Below are 16,243 nucleotides of genomic sequence, written 5' to 3'. Positions count from 1 at the left end.
AATGTGGCTGCAGTCTTGAGCTACTATCTTGAGCTGCAGACCTCTTTTGTCTCTTGTCTTTTTTCTCTTGTCTTGTATCTTTCTTTTTCTTTAATTCTCACCCCCTCAGTCAGGATTCCCTTTTCACTGCCAGCTGGCTCCAGCATCTTTCCATTTCCTTACAAATGGGGCAATGTTATTATTTCTGATAGAGGCATAAAATTCCATTGTGTATATGTACCACATTTTCCTGATCCATTCGTCTACTGAGGGGCATCTGGGAGAATCCGTTTTGAATTAATGAGTATTAGCAATGAATACTTAGAGATTTTATGAAGATACACATGCTCAAAATCCTTCTGCATTCTTTTGAAATATAGAATCATTATTTGGATTATGCATGCATGTATGTATGTGTAGTTTTCATAGTAAATTATAGGGTTTATAAATATAATTTGTAATAAATGTTATAATGAAAATGTTTTAATGTTAATTTTTGAAGAGAACAGCTATATGACATTTACTCTAATATGTGCCAAAACCTGACCATTTTCTTTGTGTCAGTCCTGGGACTTGAACTCAGAACACACACCTTGTCCCTGAGCTTCTTTGTCTCAAGGCTATCACTCTGTCATGTGAGTCGCCATTCCACTTCCAGATATTTTTTTCTATACAGGGTGCTTTATTGGAGATAAGGATCTCATTGACTTCCCTGCTGAGGCTAGCTTCAAATCGCCATCCTCAGATCCATCTCTCCTAAGAAGCTAGATTACAGGCATGAGCCAGCAATGCTTATCCAATATTCCACAGTTAGGTGATTTGGCCTTCTTTGAATGTCAAAAGCAGAATGAAATGGTTTAGTCTGTCTTCTGCTAAGGAGAAATGAGCTATTTGCTCTCTCTCTCTCTCTCTCTCTCTCTCTCTCTCTCTCTCTCTCTCTCTCTCTCTCTCTCTCTCTTTCTCTGTCTCTCTGTGTGTGTGTGTGTGACTGAAGAGCGTAGAGAATAAAGTTATGACCATTATGCCCCTAACAGCTATTTTGCTTCTGTACCTTTGCTTGTTAACCAATGGGGAAGTGGAAAAATACCAGCAGTCTTCCTATAGCTACTCTGAAACCACATGCCCCCCACACCCCTCTGTGAACTCTGCACATACCCGAATCTGAGCACTAGAGATATCGGCCATCTGGCCCAGGACGTGATTAATCGTCCGCGCCCGGAGCCCACTCAAGGCTGGACATGACTAAGTGCTCGGTCTCATACCCCGGCCCGGATCTGGGCACAAGAGATAGGAACCATCTGGCTCCAGGAATGTGGCTACATGACCACTCCTGGAGGCCCACCAGGATCTGTACCCCAAGGTTAAGGCCGTCTGGCGCCATACTTCGGCGGGGAGACCCAGGCCAATCCTGAGGCGACCAGTAAACTAGGGCAAATGTCAACCAATTGTGTACTTGTAACCCGGGGTCTTCCCCAACTACCCTGTACCCATCTATAAAAGATGTACTGAAATTGTGCTGGGGCCTCAGCGTCAGTGCGCGGAGGTCCTGGTTCGAATTCGTAATAAACGACACTTGCGGTTTGGCTTTGACTCTGGACTCTGGTGGTTGTCTTTGGGGTCTCGAAATCTGGGTACTTCATGACAAAGACTGAAAGAAAGAGACATAGAGAGAGAGATTGAAGAGAAAAAAAAACAAATAATACCTATTTCCAGACACTGATCACCAATACTTACAATCCAAGCTGTTCAGAAGGCTGAGGTCAGATTTAAACCAGCCTGGGCAAAAAATTCATGCGATTCATATCTCCAAGTAGTGAACACAAAAACTCACCTGGAGCTGTTACCTCAAGCAGTAGAATGTCAGCAAGGCAAAATGTTGTAAACTAACTGTACAACTTGAGGGGCAGAATTGGAGAGGAGGGAAGGAGGGAGAAAAATGAGGGAGGAGGTAGCGAGATTGACAAGCCATGTACTTACTACCTTAAGTATGTAACTATATCCCTTTTGTACATCACCTTGACAATAAAAATTAAAGAAAGAACAAAAAGTAAGGGAAAGTTCCCAGGCCCTGGGTTCAAGTACCAGTCCACACACATAAGGAGATACACATGTACATGCATGCACATGAGCACAGGAAGGCACATGCACCTTTTTTAAAGAAAACACATACTCTCTACAATTAACATGAACTAATAAATATATGTCAGAAAATCCTTTATTTGTGGTTGGTATGAGTCTGTATTTGTTAAGAACTTGGCTAAAATTCCACATGCTTCCCAATACTGCTAAACAGAAACATAATTTGATGTAAGAGATTTCCACTACCTGGTTTCCTTTGCATAAAATAGTCATATTTCTCTTTGAAGGAATCTTGCTCATCCATATTTAAAACAAGAATTGTTTGTGCAACAGTACAAGAAATGTATCCAATACCTAATGTATGAAACTGTAACCTCTCTGTAATTCAGTTTGATAATAATATATATATATAATGAATTGTTCGTGCTCAGAAAATTTTTATCTAAATTGTCCCTACCTTAGCCCATAAAGGAAAAGGTTTGAAAATCAAAAAACGTTATTTTTGTAAATTACATGGATTTATTTTATTTCTGAAAACAAAGGTACATTGTGACCATTTGCAGTGCTGCAAAGAACAGAACTCAGAGCACTAGAATATGATTTCTTATTGGAAAATTCTTGGTGTCTACAGTTTGATTGACACGGAAGGGGTAAGATTAGTGGTTCCCTTAAGGAAAGAGAAGGAGATATTATGTACACAAAAAGTGTGTGTTGTGTTTTGGTTTGTTTTGTGCCAGTAATGGGACTTGAAACCAGGCTTGGTCTCTATTCCTGAGCTATTTTGCTCCAGGCTAGTGCTCTACCATTTGAGTCACAGCTCTACTTCTGGTCTTTTGGAGAATAAGTGGAGGTAAGTGTCTTGTGGACAGTTATCTATGGAATGGCTAGGAATTGGGATACTTAGATCTCAGCCTCCTGAGTAGCTAGGATTTGAGGCAAGAGACATCTGCACCCAGATAGCACATTAAAATGGAGAAGTTCATCCTATACTGTTTGGTCTCCAAGATCCAGAATCAAACCTTCTTCCACTCCACCTATACTTCAGAAGGGGGCTTCTGAATCTTGTCAACACATTTAGGTGTACTTGTTGGGTGTTGTATGCCACTGCCTGGTAGCTGTGTTACATCTCAGTGTACCACACTTGATTGGCTTTATGACTGATAACTGGTGCTTTTCCAATTGAGTCACACCTACAATTCCTGCTTGTTTTCTGCCTGTCCTTGACCTAGAACTCAGGACCTGGGTTCTGTCCCTGAGCCTCTTTGTGCTCAAGAGTATTGCTCTACTATTTGGTCCACAGCACTACTTCCATATTTTTCTGAGTAGTCTATTGCAGATGAGAGTCTCAGGGACTTTCCTGCCTGAGCTAGCTTTGAACTGAGATCCTCAAATCTCAGCATTCTTAGTAGCTATGATTACAGTTGAGTCACCAATGCCCAGCTCCATGTCCTGCTATTTGATGGGTTATTAGAACGGAAGTTTTCAGACTTTTTTCTCCCAGTGTGCTCTAAACTCTATATGCAGGTCTCATTCTCCTGAATGGCCAGGATTATCAGCTTTAGAAACTGGCATGAGGTTGATAGGTGTATACTTGTTCCCTGGGGAATTTTTACTGTGAATTACCTTTGTCTGTCAAAACACCCTCTACAATTTGAGTTTTTGTGATACTGAAAGCAGTGACTCCCCATCTAGGAAGTCACTACCTACTGCTTCTTCTAGAAGTTTTTAAGATCTATTCAACTTTCCCACTTCTTTCATGTTCAGTCCTTATAGCTGCCTCCACATTCTCAAATCCCTCCTTTACCCTCTCCTCCCAGTTCTCATCAGGGTATATAATCCCAGCCTACCGACACTACTTTTCATCATGTTTTATTGGGGGGGAGAGGTTGGTTTTTTGTTTGTGGTTTTGTGCCAGAGCCAGCCGGCAGCGAAAAGGAAATCCTGATTGAGGGGGCCAGGAATAAAGAAAAAGAAAAATAGACAAGAAAAAAAAGAAGACAAGAGACAAAAGATGGGGTTCGGGAGGTCTGCAGCTTTAGATTGTAACTCAAGACTGCAGCCAGGTTTATTCTTATCTTCCAGCTTATATGCAGTTGAGGAACCATGGAATAGCATAGGATTGCTAAAATTCAAGAACACAAAGAGGCTTTGAAGTTAGCAACAATTGATGGCAGTAAAGACAGGATGAGGTTGATTAACATAGGAATGTACTCCAGAGGACATAGCAAAGTGGACATAGCAAAGCAATTCTGGGTAGTGGATGAGATGCTAGTAAACAAACGTCCTTGCACTTAGCATATCCTAGTGATAACACAGACAGAAGTCAGAATGAGATTAGCTGCTCCTTCGGCTCCCAACAGTTTTGTTTGCCAGTGCTCTGGCTTCTTTTCGCTCAAGGCTAGCACTCTACCACTTGAGCCACAGCACCCCTTCTGGCTTTTTCTATATAGGTGGTTCTGAGGAATCGAACCCATGGTTTCTTGTATACTAACACTAGCTCATATTCCCAGCCCTAACACTACATTTATCTTTATGCAATTGTCTTTCTAGGTGTCTATTATATGTGCTGGTAATAGTGTTTATAAACAGTACCTGTGTGTAGTCTCTGAGCTTTTTGGTCAAAGGTAGTCTTCTACCACCTCAACCACAGCTTCACTTCTGGCCTTCTGCTGGATAATTGGAGGTAAGTTTGACATGGACTTTCCTATCAGGGCTGATTTCAAACTGTGTTACTGAAGCTTAATGTGTCCCATACCACAGATATAAACATGTGGCCTATATGTCTATCTAAGTTTTTTTTAAACAACAAAGTTTCATATCAAATGTTTTAGAAGCATTCACAATAATCACTAATTTAGGAAATCCATAATATGTGCATCTGACAAGCTGTATAAAACCTAAATGTGTCCCTAACTGCAATATTGAGTTCTGAGCAATCAAGAAAATATGTGCTCTGTTTTGAAAACATGTGTATCCATTTCTTTTATCCTTTTTAATTGAGGAGAGTGTTTTTTTTATTTTATTGTAAAGGTGATGTACAGAGGGGTCAAAATACATGATTCGGGTAATTAGTACATTTCCTCTTAACTATGTCATCCCCTCCCTCATCCTCTCCCTGTTTTTCCTCTCCCAATGTTCCTTACCTGAAAGTTGTATCCGTTTCTGAAAGATAAAACTTGTGAAAAAATTTGTATGCTGGTTGCTCACTATTATACTCCTAACTCCTCAGGAGCCTGCAATCTAGGTATTTCAGTTCAAAGTCCACTGTGTCTGGAATGTCCATGAACCACACATGGTCAATTAACAACCAAATACTGGAAATTGGAGCTGTGGCTAAAGAAAGAAAGCAGTAACAGTGTAGGGGGCGGGGGGAAGGACAGCATTGGGGTGCTGAGCTCATTGGCCCAAAGAAAAATACAAAAATGTGGAATAGGAAGCTGAGTTGGCTTAATGGGAAAGTAAAATTTATCATGTGGAAGACCCCGATTTTCACCTAAGAAAGAGAAAGAGAGGTGAGAAGAGGGTTGAGAAATAGGAAAAAGAAGGAATGGAGGAAATGACCAAGGAAGACAAAGAGGAAATCAAAAAGGCAGGAGAATGAAGGAAAAAAGAGGGTAGAAGGTGCAGAGGCAAAAAAGAAAGACAGGAAAAAAATGAAAGGAGATGGCAAGAAAGAGAAGACAATGGATATGGGAGAGAAAGGAGAGGATGGAGGACAAAGGTGTAAAGAAAAAGACAGGAAGGAGGAAGCAAGGCTGGCTTAACAGCAACTACATACCTTGTACTTTGCCCCTAAAGAGCATATTCCTCCGAGACTGCCACAGGACTCTGAGTTGTCAATGGATACTTACTTGGTTGAAGAACACAAACTTCTCTTTTAGACATTTGGCCTGGTGACTGTGGGGTAGGATGTAATCCATGAATTCTGGTCTATGTTTCTCTGCAATTTTATATCTGGGATTTCTTTTCCAAGTCCTGTCCAAAGATCCACATTCTGCCCATCCCCCAGGGCTAGTCAGGAGAGATGCAAACACCAACAGTGGATTTGGGAAGCATCACATCTGGGCTTGACTGACCTCTGCTACAAACCACCTGTGAAGTGTTCCACCAGGAAACATTGTGCAGTGTCCTTATCTGTAGGAGGTCTACCTCCTCCAAAGACATTGTTAACATGTTATAAAATACAACACAAACTACTAGCTGCCCTGTTAGCACTTCCCTAGTCCTGAGATTTTTTTTTGTTTTGCTGCTGCAATTTGTTGTGAGTGCAAGCACACTCAGGCACATGTGTTTCTGTATGTGTGTGTGTTTGTGTGTGCCTAAAGGACAGTTTCAACTCTCAGATTCTATTGCTTTCACATTGTCATCGTTGTTCAGCTACAGCTCTACCATTTGAGCCACAACTTCAGCCTGACCTTTTGCTTGTTAATTAGAGACAGACTGTACTGGACATTTTCACCTGGCTGGTTTCAAACCACAATCTTTCAAATCTCAGACCAGTGAGTAGGTAGGATAGCAGGTGTGAGCCATCATAGGTTGCCTCAATAGTTTAATTTCTGTTTCACACTTTTCCAAAGGGCAACAAATTGGTATAGACCTATAGCAAGACTTCTATCCCCAACTTCTCTTGCCTTCAGGCAAACAAATACCCCCAGAGGCAAATAGACTGGTTGAATGCAAGTATTAACCTGTTGAAAGGGACTCAGAATGATGAGCTTGAGCTGAACTGTGAATGGGAGGAGTAGAGAACCTTCAGCTGAGGCCAGAAAAGGAGCAACATGCTGGTCATTCTACAGTGCAATCTCTTCAGTGTCTTCAAAGTGCAAGGCTCCTCTTATCTTCCTGCTCTGTCCACTTAAACCTTTGTTCTCTTCATGCTGCTAAGGTAGCTCTCTGCCCACTACTAACTGTGATGTGGGCCAACAGCCAAATGCCTGCCATGTATGTCCAATTTCAACCAGAAAACAATAATTCTCTTCAATTCCAGTATGAGGATATTCTCACATCTTGTTTGCCAGAGCTGGGTCAAATGGCTATCCTTTCTTCATGGGAGGCTAGAAGGAGACCCCTTGAAAATTTGAGTCTATAATGGAAAAGATAGGAAGAATGGATACCACCTAAGCAACTATAAGGAATTATCACGAAAATTTATAATCTGTTCAGTTTACAATGCCCCTCAGACAGGTATCAAACGTCAGGGCTTCAGGCTAGAAAGCAGCCACCACCAACATACATTATATATACCCTTCTTATTGTACTTGTCTTACCAATGCCCACTCTAGATCTACATTCATTGAGGATCCTTGGTCTCTTGACTCCCTGAATCTGACTACCTCCACTGGACAAAATAGGTCCTATGGCAAGTCATTAAGGAATAGGAAGATTGATTATGTGTTGCAGTTGCAAATGCAGTTTTCCAGAGTTAGAAGAAAGAAAATCAATAGTGGAAACTGTTGCTACCTGAAAATCTCTCTCTCTCTCTCTCTCTCTCTCTCTCTCTCTCTCTCTCTCTCTCTCTCTCTGTCTGTCTTTCTCTCTCTCTTTTACTGTGTGTGTGCGTGTGTACATGTGTGTGTCAGTGTGTGTCTGTGTGTCTATGTCTGCCTGTCTGTTGTGTGTGCTGACCCTGGGGCTTGATTGAAATCAGGGACGGGGCACTGTTCCTGAGCATTTGTGCTCAAGACTAGGCTCTACCACAGTGATCTATACTTTGTTCAACTAGTGGAATAAGGACATACCTAGAGAATGAACCAGATCACTTGACCCAGAACCACAGAGCAAAGAAATAACCACTTAACACCAGTTTCAAAAGTCAGGATCCAGTGTCTCATGCCTGTAATCCTACTTACTCAGAAGGCAGAGATCTGAAAGTTGCAGTCCAGCCCAGAAAAGGAAAAAAAATCTGCAATAGTCTTTTCTCCAATTTACCATCAGAAAGTCGGAGGTGAGGCTGCAGATCAAAGTAGTACAGCACTAGCCTGGAGTAAATGCCCAGATGTGAGTTGAAGAGGCACAGAGGCAAGAATGACAAAACATAAATGAATGAAGGAATGAATGAATAAATATATATGTATATATATACATATATATATATATAAACACTTCTCTCAAAGAGGCGCTTATTCCATTTTTCTCTACCTGATGTCGACTTCCAAGGACCACCTGAGGAACAGATGAGTGGACAAGGCAAGGATGTGAACAGCCAGCAGGCAATGTGGACCACCCCATTACATCCAGGGGAGACCTCGGGAGCCCTTAGGGCCTTTGTGCCCCAGGCCAGTGGCCTCTGTTAATGACAATGGTGGAGAATCAGCAACCATGCAATGTCTCTACTCCCCAACCTCCACACCTGCATCTTCCTTCTTCTTGGGGCACATTCACTGAGGAGGCCCTGGGTCCCCACACAGCCTAGCGGCATCCTTTCCCCTCCACAGCCTGAAGGCTCTATCCAAGAGCGAGCCGCACCCCAACGGCACCCGGCTGAGGGGCGAGATATATTCTCCCTACTGCTGGCATCCAGGGATCCCCTGACAGGAACCGGACGGCCTGCCCTGCAGCATGAGAAGGGAGTCACCCTCACCACTGTAACCCTGCTCCCAAAGAACCACTTGTCACCCCTGTTCTTTCTCTGCCTGCATCTTCAAAGGACCCACTGAAGATCAGACCTGTGGAGCCCAGACGCAGCAAACAACCAAGCAGCAATTTCCTCAGCACCCAGACTGCCTGCGGCCACCACAACAACCATTAGGATCTCTAGTGTCCCGGCCTGCACCTGCGCACTATGCTGGCCAGGGTCATGACCCCATGCACACACACAGAGACACTTGGATGATCTAGATGCTCAGAAGAACACACACTCCCACCCCTCAACAATTCCTGCCACTCACCTTACCCGGGACAGTGAGTAACCAATTGCACACAGGAGGAGGCCGAGAAATGTGGGTTGATATAGGATGGAGATATTCAGGTGTGTACTAACAACCCAGTGCTGCACCAGTGCAGACACACCACCAGGCCTTCTACATTTCCTTAGGGTTTCCATAAAGCATCATCATTACCCCTCAGGTACCTTCTGCTTCTTTTCAGCAAGAGTTTCAACACCATGCCAAGCCACTCTGTGTGTGCTGCACTATCTGAGGATCAGACATAGGGATTTGCCAACTCAGCTCTGCTGTCTTCCTAAGAGGGCCTTGTAACTTGCCAATACAACCAATAAAAATAATCATTATTCTCCGAAAGAGTAATCCAGATCATATATAGGCCTAGCCTGGGCACACACACACATACACACACACACACACACACACACACACACACACACGGCTCAGGACTATTTAGGATATCAAGTGTTGGTTGGCACCATAGTCATTTTAAACACCACCATAACAACACAGGCCATACTCAACTGTAATGGCACTCTGTGGCCAAAAATTAGTTCTGTCTAGGCCTTATGTCTCCATTTGGTGTCTGCTGCCTGGTGCAGGAACTATGTTATTCCTCTCAGGCTGCATTATCTGAGATTCAGGATCAAGGCCCTGTGGCATCAAGCAGTCTGGGCTTATACTTTCCTCCCTCTCTGGCTGGTGGCATCCTCCTAAAGCAAGGGGAAACCTAAATGCACCAGGAAGTAAATCTTTTTTGCACAAGTACTGGCAATCATAGATAACCAGAAAAGAATCAACATTGCCTGACCCTGGACGCATGGAAGCCAATAGCCACAGTTAGGACTAGAATAATGTTCCCAAACATGTACTGATCTCTACCTTTCCTCTCCATCTGGAGGGACTACCAAATGGCCCAGGATTGAATCTCAGGATCCTTCCTCTGACACACAGCTAGGAGGCAATTTTCTGCTGCCAACACAGACCTGTGCACATCTAATACAGACCTCAAAGAAGTCATTTACAGACCATGCATGTAAGCAGTTCAAAACTCACACGTTTGCCTTGACCTTCCAAAATCGTTAGGTACCTAAAGTTTCAAGGAGCAGACTAGCAGCAAACTCTGAGCCTCACCTTCTAAATTAGGATGAGGGAGAGAGCAATCAAAGACAGGTAGAAAGAAACAACTGACTGTGGTTTTCTGTTTGGGGAGGGGGAAGTCAGAGTGTTATAAAGATTTATACTCATAAACTGAACCTGTACCTATACCACAGCCAGTTGCATTGAATGATATTTTGAATGAGGTCTAATAATTTTCCCTACACCATCTGACACTTCAAGTTTACCAACAGGAGCTCCTCAAGACCAAGAGGCTTTGTGTGTCTGGGCTGGTCCTGGGGCTTGGATTCAGGGATATGCCCACCCTGGCTTAGATTCTTGCTTTTGGGGGTCATTGTATTCCTTGAGCCATGCCACCAGTACGCACAGACAATTGTGGGGAGAGACTGGAGCCACGACAATATTTTACCTGGGCACAAGTAAAAGTAAGATTCACCCACACTGGCCTTTGCTCCAAAATTAGCTATGATAGAAGGATTGGGCTCAAAGTCATGAGAAATACCACATGAACAACACAGGCCCTACTGAATGAAAAGGCCACCTGACCACCACATACTCAAGATGCAGTAAAGACTTTTGTTTCCCTTTGGTATATTCAGTCCACTGCAGGAAACACGCTCCTCTCAAGTGCATATGGTGAGGTCAAGTTGCATCCACTGGCCTAGGAAACACTTTCCTCCTCAACTGGCTGGATTCTACATTCTAGAACTGCATGGAACCCTAACTGTGCCATGCAGGAGAGACTGGGGTATTCTGATCAGCCACTGGCATCTCTGACACCTAGAGAGAAACACAGAAGTCCTGATATCAGCAACCCACAGCAGAAGCAGGTATCCACAGCTGGCACATTAATCTTGCCCCCAAACACCAATTGTCATCCTACTCATCTCCATCTGGTGGCCTCATCATGAGAAAAACTGAGGAGCAGACTTGTGGACCAGGTAACAGGACAAAATACCAGGAGGCAATTCCAACTGCCACAGTAGTGCCAGAAGAGAGCTCTTGTGTATTTTGGACCTATAGCACCCCCAGCAGGCATTAGCCCACACTGTAGGTGAAAGATCACAACTCACCCAGCCTTGCCCTGCTAATATGGAGCCCAGTCCTTTAGTAGCCCAGATTTTCTCACAGTTACAAGCAGAGACACTTGGCCCTCACCTTCCCTGTTAGGCTAGAGAGCCTTCTGAGATAGTCAAACAGGAAGAAATATAGTATTTTATAAGGTGGGGGAAAGGAAATTGTTCTGGTTGTATTCCTAAGCCAGCATTGTACCACTGGAGCTACATACCGTTCATTATACTTGAGTTATATTTTGAATAAACTGTCCAAATATTCCCTAAATTAATTTTTGCTTTGAATCAAGCAAAACATGTACCACCACTCTGACATACATTGGGTTTGGGTGCTCATCTGGGAGTGTGCATGGGTCTGTGTTTGTTCATGTGTAAGTGTACAGATTATGAGGCTTTGATTCAGGGATACCTCTCATTTTACTTTGCCTTCTTGCTTCATCTGGCCCATGCCTTCCAGTTTGATCTCCTGCTTTATTGTTGAGGTTGAGAACAAGTCAACCCTCTTCTTGGGCTGAAGGGCTAGATTTATCTCCCCTGGTGCGGGGAGGCTAAGCTTACTCTCTTGTCTGCACTCCCTTTCTCACCCTCTCCCCTGGCTGCCCAACCAGCAGGCAGGCCAAGGTGGAGTGGGGGAGCTAGGGTAGGCCGAAAGAGATCCCCTTTCCTCCCTCCTTACCCACAAAGGAAGCCAAGCACACACGGAGTCTTGGAGAAAGCTTCAAGAGCAATCTGGTTTAATAGGGGAGTGGCTAACAGTTAATACAGTAATGCTGACGATAAAAGGGGTGATAAACCAGGAGCTGGCGATAGGCTGGCGAGCTTGTCCTAGGACCTCTTCATGGGCTAACCTCACTCCCATAGTACCACCCCCTGGGCAAAGCCCACGAAAAGGGGAGCACACGTGCTAGCTGGCGAGAAGTTGGGGGGCTGGTCACAAAGCTACCCCTTCTAGTTCTGGACCCAGAGAGGTGTGGCTTGCTTCCACGCTGCCCTAGGGCTGGGGAAAGGGCAATGTCTTGGGATAGCTCTCCTTGCCCTTCCCCCCTCAAGGCCAAAGCTGAATCACCAACATTGGGCTATCTACACATAATGAATCCCTGCTTTTGTTCTCTGAGTAGGTGTGCTAATGAGAGGGAGCCCCATACCTAGCAGACCACATTCTTACAACACAGGCCCTACAGAAGAATACTGGCACCATGAGTTGACATAATAAATAGAGCATGGAGTTTTTTGGCACCTATTGGGGCTGCAGCCAGCAGGTGAGCCTTAGGGTTGCTGGAACTCACCTCTTCAGTTAGCAAGCACTAGCTGCAATTGGGTGATGGATTCCATTTATACAAAGCAACCTGAAAAATAATTCCCCATAGCAGTTAAAGACAGTTCTGATTAAATAATCACAAAAAAAATCCTTAACATTTAAAAGACCTGTTTCTGAATACTGTGGAAATATAGCCTGGAAACATATATTCTTTTCTGATACATAAACCAACTCCAGAAAGTTTTAATTATATTTGATGCAAAAATGAAACTCCAAAATTCCACACATATTCCACTCAAAACCAATACATAAAAATAAAAGGTAGTAATTGTTTCACAGAATTAATGCAAAACACAGCACTCAGAGTGTCTGTCAATATATATTGTTATGAATATATATAACTGAATGGAAACAATTATCACAATTCATCTTCCAGGCCAATAATGTCTCCATATTGTTCAATAATGTTACTATAACATCTCACAATTATCCCTCAGCCACCTTCTGCTTCTGTTTGAGTGAGAGTCATAGCACCATGCCAAGCCATTCTGTGTGTGCTGCCCTGGTCTGGGGACTCAGATGCAGAGATTTACTGCTTCAGCATTGCTGTCTTCCCATGAGAGTCTGTGGTTGTAACTTGGCCCATGCAACCTTTATCCACAAGCACATTTTTGAAAAGACTGAATCCAGACCATATATATTTGCCTGACATGGCTTCAAACATGTGTGGACACACAAATGCACACACACACACACACACACACACACACACACATATCTATTGCCTAGAATTAGCTGGCATAAAAGGAGTGGTAATCACAGTCACCAGAACCACTACTTCAACAGCACAAGCCATAGTAAAATACAATGCCACTCTGTCACCATAAATTAATTCACGCTACAGCCTTCTGTCCCCATTTGATGGCTGCTGTCAGGTAGAGGAGCTGTGATCTTCCTCTCAGGCTGCCTTTGCTGAGATTTAGTGGAGCAGCCCACTACAACAAACAGCCTGGGCTCATACTTTCCTCCTGCACTGGGTAATGACATCATCCCAAGGGGAGTGGGAGCCCAAAAAATACCAAGTAAGAAGGGGATGCATGCTATGCACCACCTCTGGCACCCTTAGATAAGCAGAGAAGAATCCATACTGCCTGACCCTGAACCACACAGCAGAAGGCTATAGACACAGTTGAGATTTGCATCCTGTTCCCAATTATGCACTTGTCATGCCCTCCCTCTCCACCTAGTGGCACCAGCAAGGACGTGGCCTCTGTCAACCAGGTAGGAGGCCATTTCCTCTCCTGTCTTGTTGCCAATTCAAAGCTCATGTGCAGATATGACCTCAAGGTCTCAAAGCAGGCATCTGCAGAACATGCAGGTGGCTTGTGACATCCCAAACCAACAGTTCCTGTGCAGTTACAGTGCACTTCTTCATGTATCTAGTTTTATTTTGAATAAGGTCTCAAAATGTTTCCTAGACAAAATTTTGCTTCTAATTGAGTACAAAGTGCACCTCCACAGTGGCACACTTTTTGAATGGGAGTTGTGTGTGTATTCATATGTTTGTGGATATATATGGGGGGGCGGGATTATTAGATTTGGATTCAGGGATTCACTCACCTTTGCTTCAATTTCTTTTGTTGTTTTTGTTTTAATTTTTGTTGTGTGTGTGAGAGCGAGCACATGTGTGTTTTAGAGGCAAAGGTCTGATCTACTCCTTGGCCAAACCTGCACTTCAGACACCTGCATTTTTGTTGGAATTGAGGCCAGGCCAAATCTTTCCTGGGCTTTTCTCAAGTCATGAATCCCTGACTTTGTTTAGTGAGCAGTTAGGCTAATGAAAATGACTCACCAACCCACCAGAAACCATATTTTGATGCCACAGGCCCTAAAGAATAATAGCAGCATTTCATCATAGGTGGGGCATCTAGAATTCAGGCGCCGTTTCTAGATGCACACAGCAAGACAATGGTGGTTGGGAACATCCCTTCTCTCCTTAGCAATCACTACCTGAGACTGCTTGGTGGCATCATCCAAGAGGGAGACTGAACCAGAGTACAAAGATGTACCTACCAACTACTCTCATCAGTGCATAGACCGAGTCGACCATATTCTGCCTCATCTCCACCCCACTGCAAAATCATATACTGATTTAGCACTTGAAAACTGCTCCCAAACAAGTACTTGCCATCTCCTACAACCAAAACTCACAACATACCGAACAAAAACTAGCCAAATAAGGACAAGACTTCTGTACACTGACCCGAGGCCCTTGTCTAGAAGTCAGTGTTCTCTGGCACAGAAGTGCCAGAAGAAACTCGTGCTTTGTTAGGACCTACATTTTCCTCAGATGATGCAGGCAGATGTCATAATCCCCTCTCTCCACGTTGCCCTGCTCAGGAAGAGGGCTTGGAAGGCCCAACTTTGACAGAGTTGGCCAGTAGCATCTCATGCCCCTCAGCCTCCAAATGAGATTGAGGAAATTTTCACAGGCTGGTGAGCAGAGGGTAATCAGAGGGTTTGTCTTTGTTGGGGAATTAGCAAGGAAGCATAAGGTAAGTTGAGCTCATATGGTGGCACAATACCAGTGAAAACATATCCCCCTGTCCTTTGGTTCGCACCTATTTTAGTTTGAATAAAGGCTCTCAATATTCCCTAGAAAGCCTTATGCTACTCATGAAGCAAGAGGTAAAGCAACATGCTAGGTGTCTGAGTGTGTGTGCATGTATGCTTCTCTGTATATGTGTGTGTGATACTGAGTATGTGTCATGAGACTTGGATTCAGGTATTTCCTCACACTCTTTTGGCTTTTCTTGCTTTCAGGAGGTTTTCCACCAAGTTCACCATACCTTCACTCTGAACAGGTGCTGTTTCTGTGTTGTTGAGACAGTGGGCAGGAAATCTTTGTCTGGGGTAGCATCAAGCCTAGATCCACCCACACAACTTTGCTCCCCCATTCAGTAGAAGAACAGGAATGGACTATCACAGCCTTTAGAAAACCCATTACCATCATAATTGTCCTAGTGCCACCTTGGTCAGCACAAATTAACTACAGACTTTGTGTCCTTTTGGTACAGAACCAACTAAAGGGACCTTGTTCCTCCCCTCAGGCAGCAGTCAATGTGCTTCAGTTGGGAGGCCCAGGGTTACCTAGCAGCACCAAGCAACTTTCCTCTTCTCTTTTCTGGAATAAAAAAAAACAAGAGCAGGCTGAAGCCTGTATTGCACCAGGCACACAGGAACGGTGTCTTCTGCCCATCTGGCATCAGTGCATGCCTGGAGTGACCCCAGTTCCTCTGATCACGTGACTTCACGGGAGCAGCACCAGGTACACAGTTGGCACTTTAACCTTTCTCCCAATCATTGCACACACATAAGCCTAATTAGCAAATTTCAAACCCACTTACTACTGCTATCTTCACCATACCAAGGAGGAATCAAATCCCACACCTGAGTCACCAGGTGTACAGCTAAGGAGCAACTTCTTCCTCCACAACTTTGTGAGCAATTCCCTCCTGGGAGTGGAGATTCTCCATGCTCTTGCAGAAGAGAAACCTGTAGGGGATGCATACAGACCACATGCTGCTTCTGCCTATCACTGTTTCTATGCCGGGACTCACAGGACAAACCAGGACTTCCATGCAGTCTACCAGAGGCTACTTGTGCCCTTCCTCCTCCTTCCAAGCAGAGTGAAAGAATGGTAGCAGAGCAGAGCATGGGGAAAGATATACTTTAATTATTTTTCTGTGAGTGTCAGTCTTGGGACTTGACGTCAAGTCCTATGCAGTGCCCCAGAGCTTCTTTGATCAAGGTAGATCTCTATCACTTGAGCCACAGCTATCCTTCTGGCTCCT

Source organism: Perognathus longimembris, chromosome 28 (assembly GCF_023159225.1).
Source record: "Perognathus longimembris pacificus isolate PPM17 chromosome 28, ASM2315922v1, whole genome shotgun sequence".
Taxonomy (NCBI): domain Eukaryota; kingdom Metazoa; phylum Chordata; class Mammalia; order Rodentia; family Heteromyidae; genus Perognathus; species Perognathus longimembris.
The sequence above is the reverse complement of the archived record's forward strand: the minus strand, read 5'-3'. Positions refer to the sequence as shown.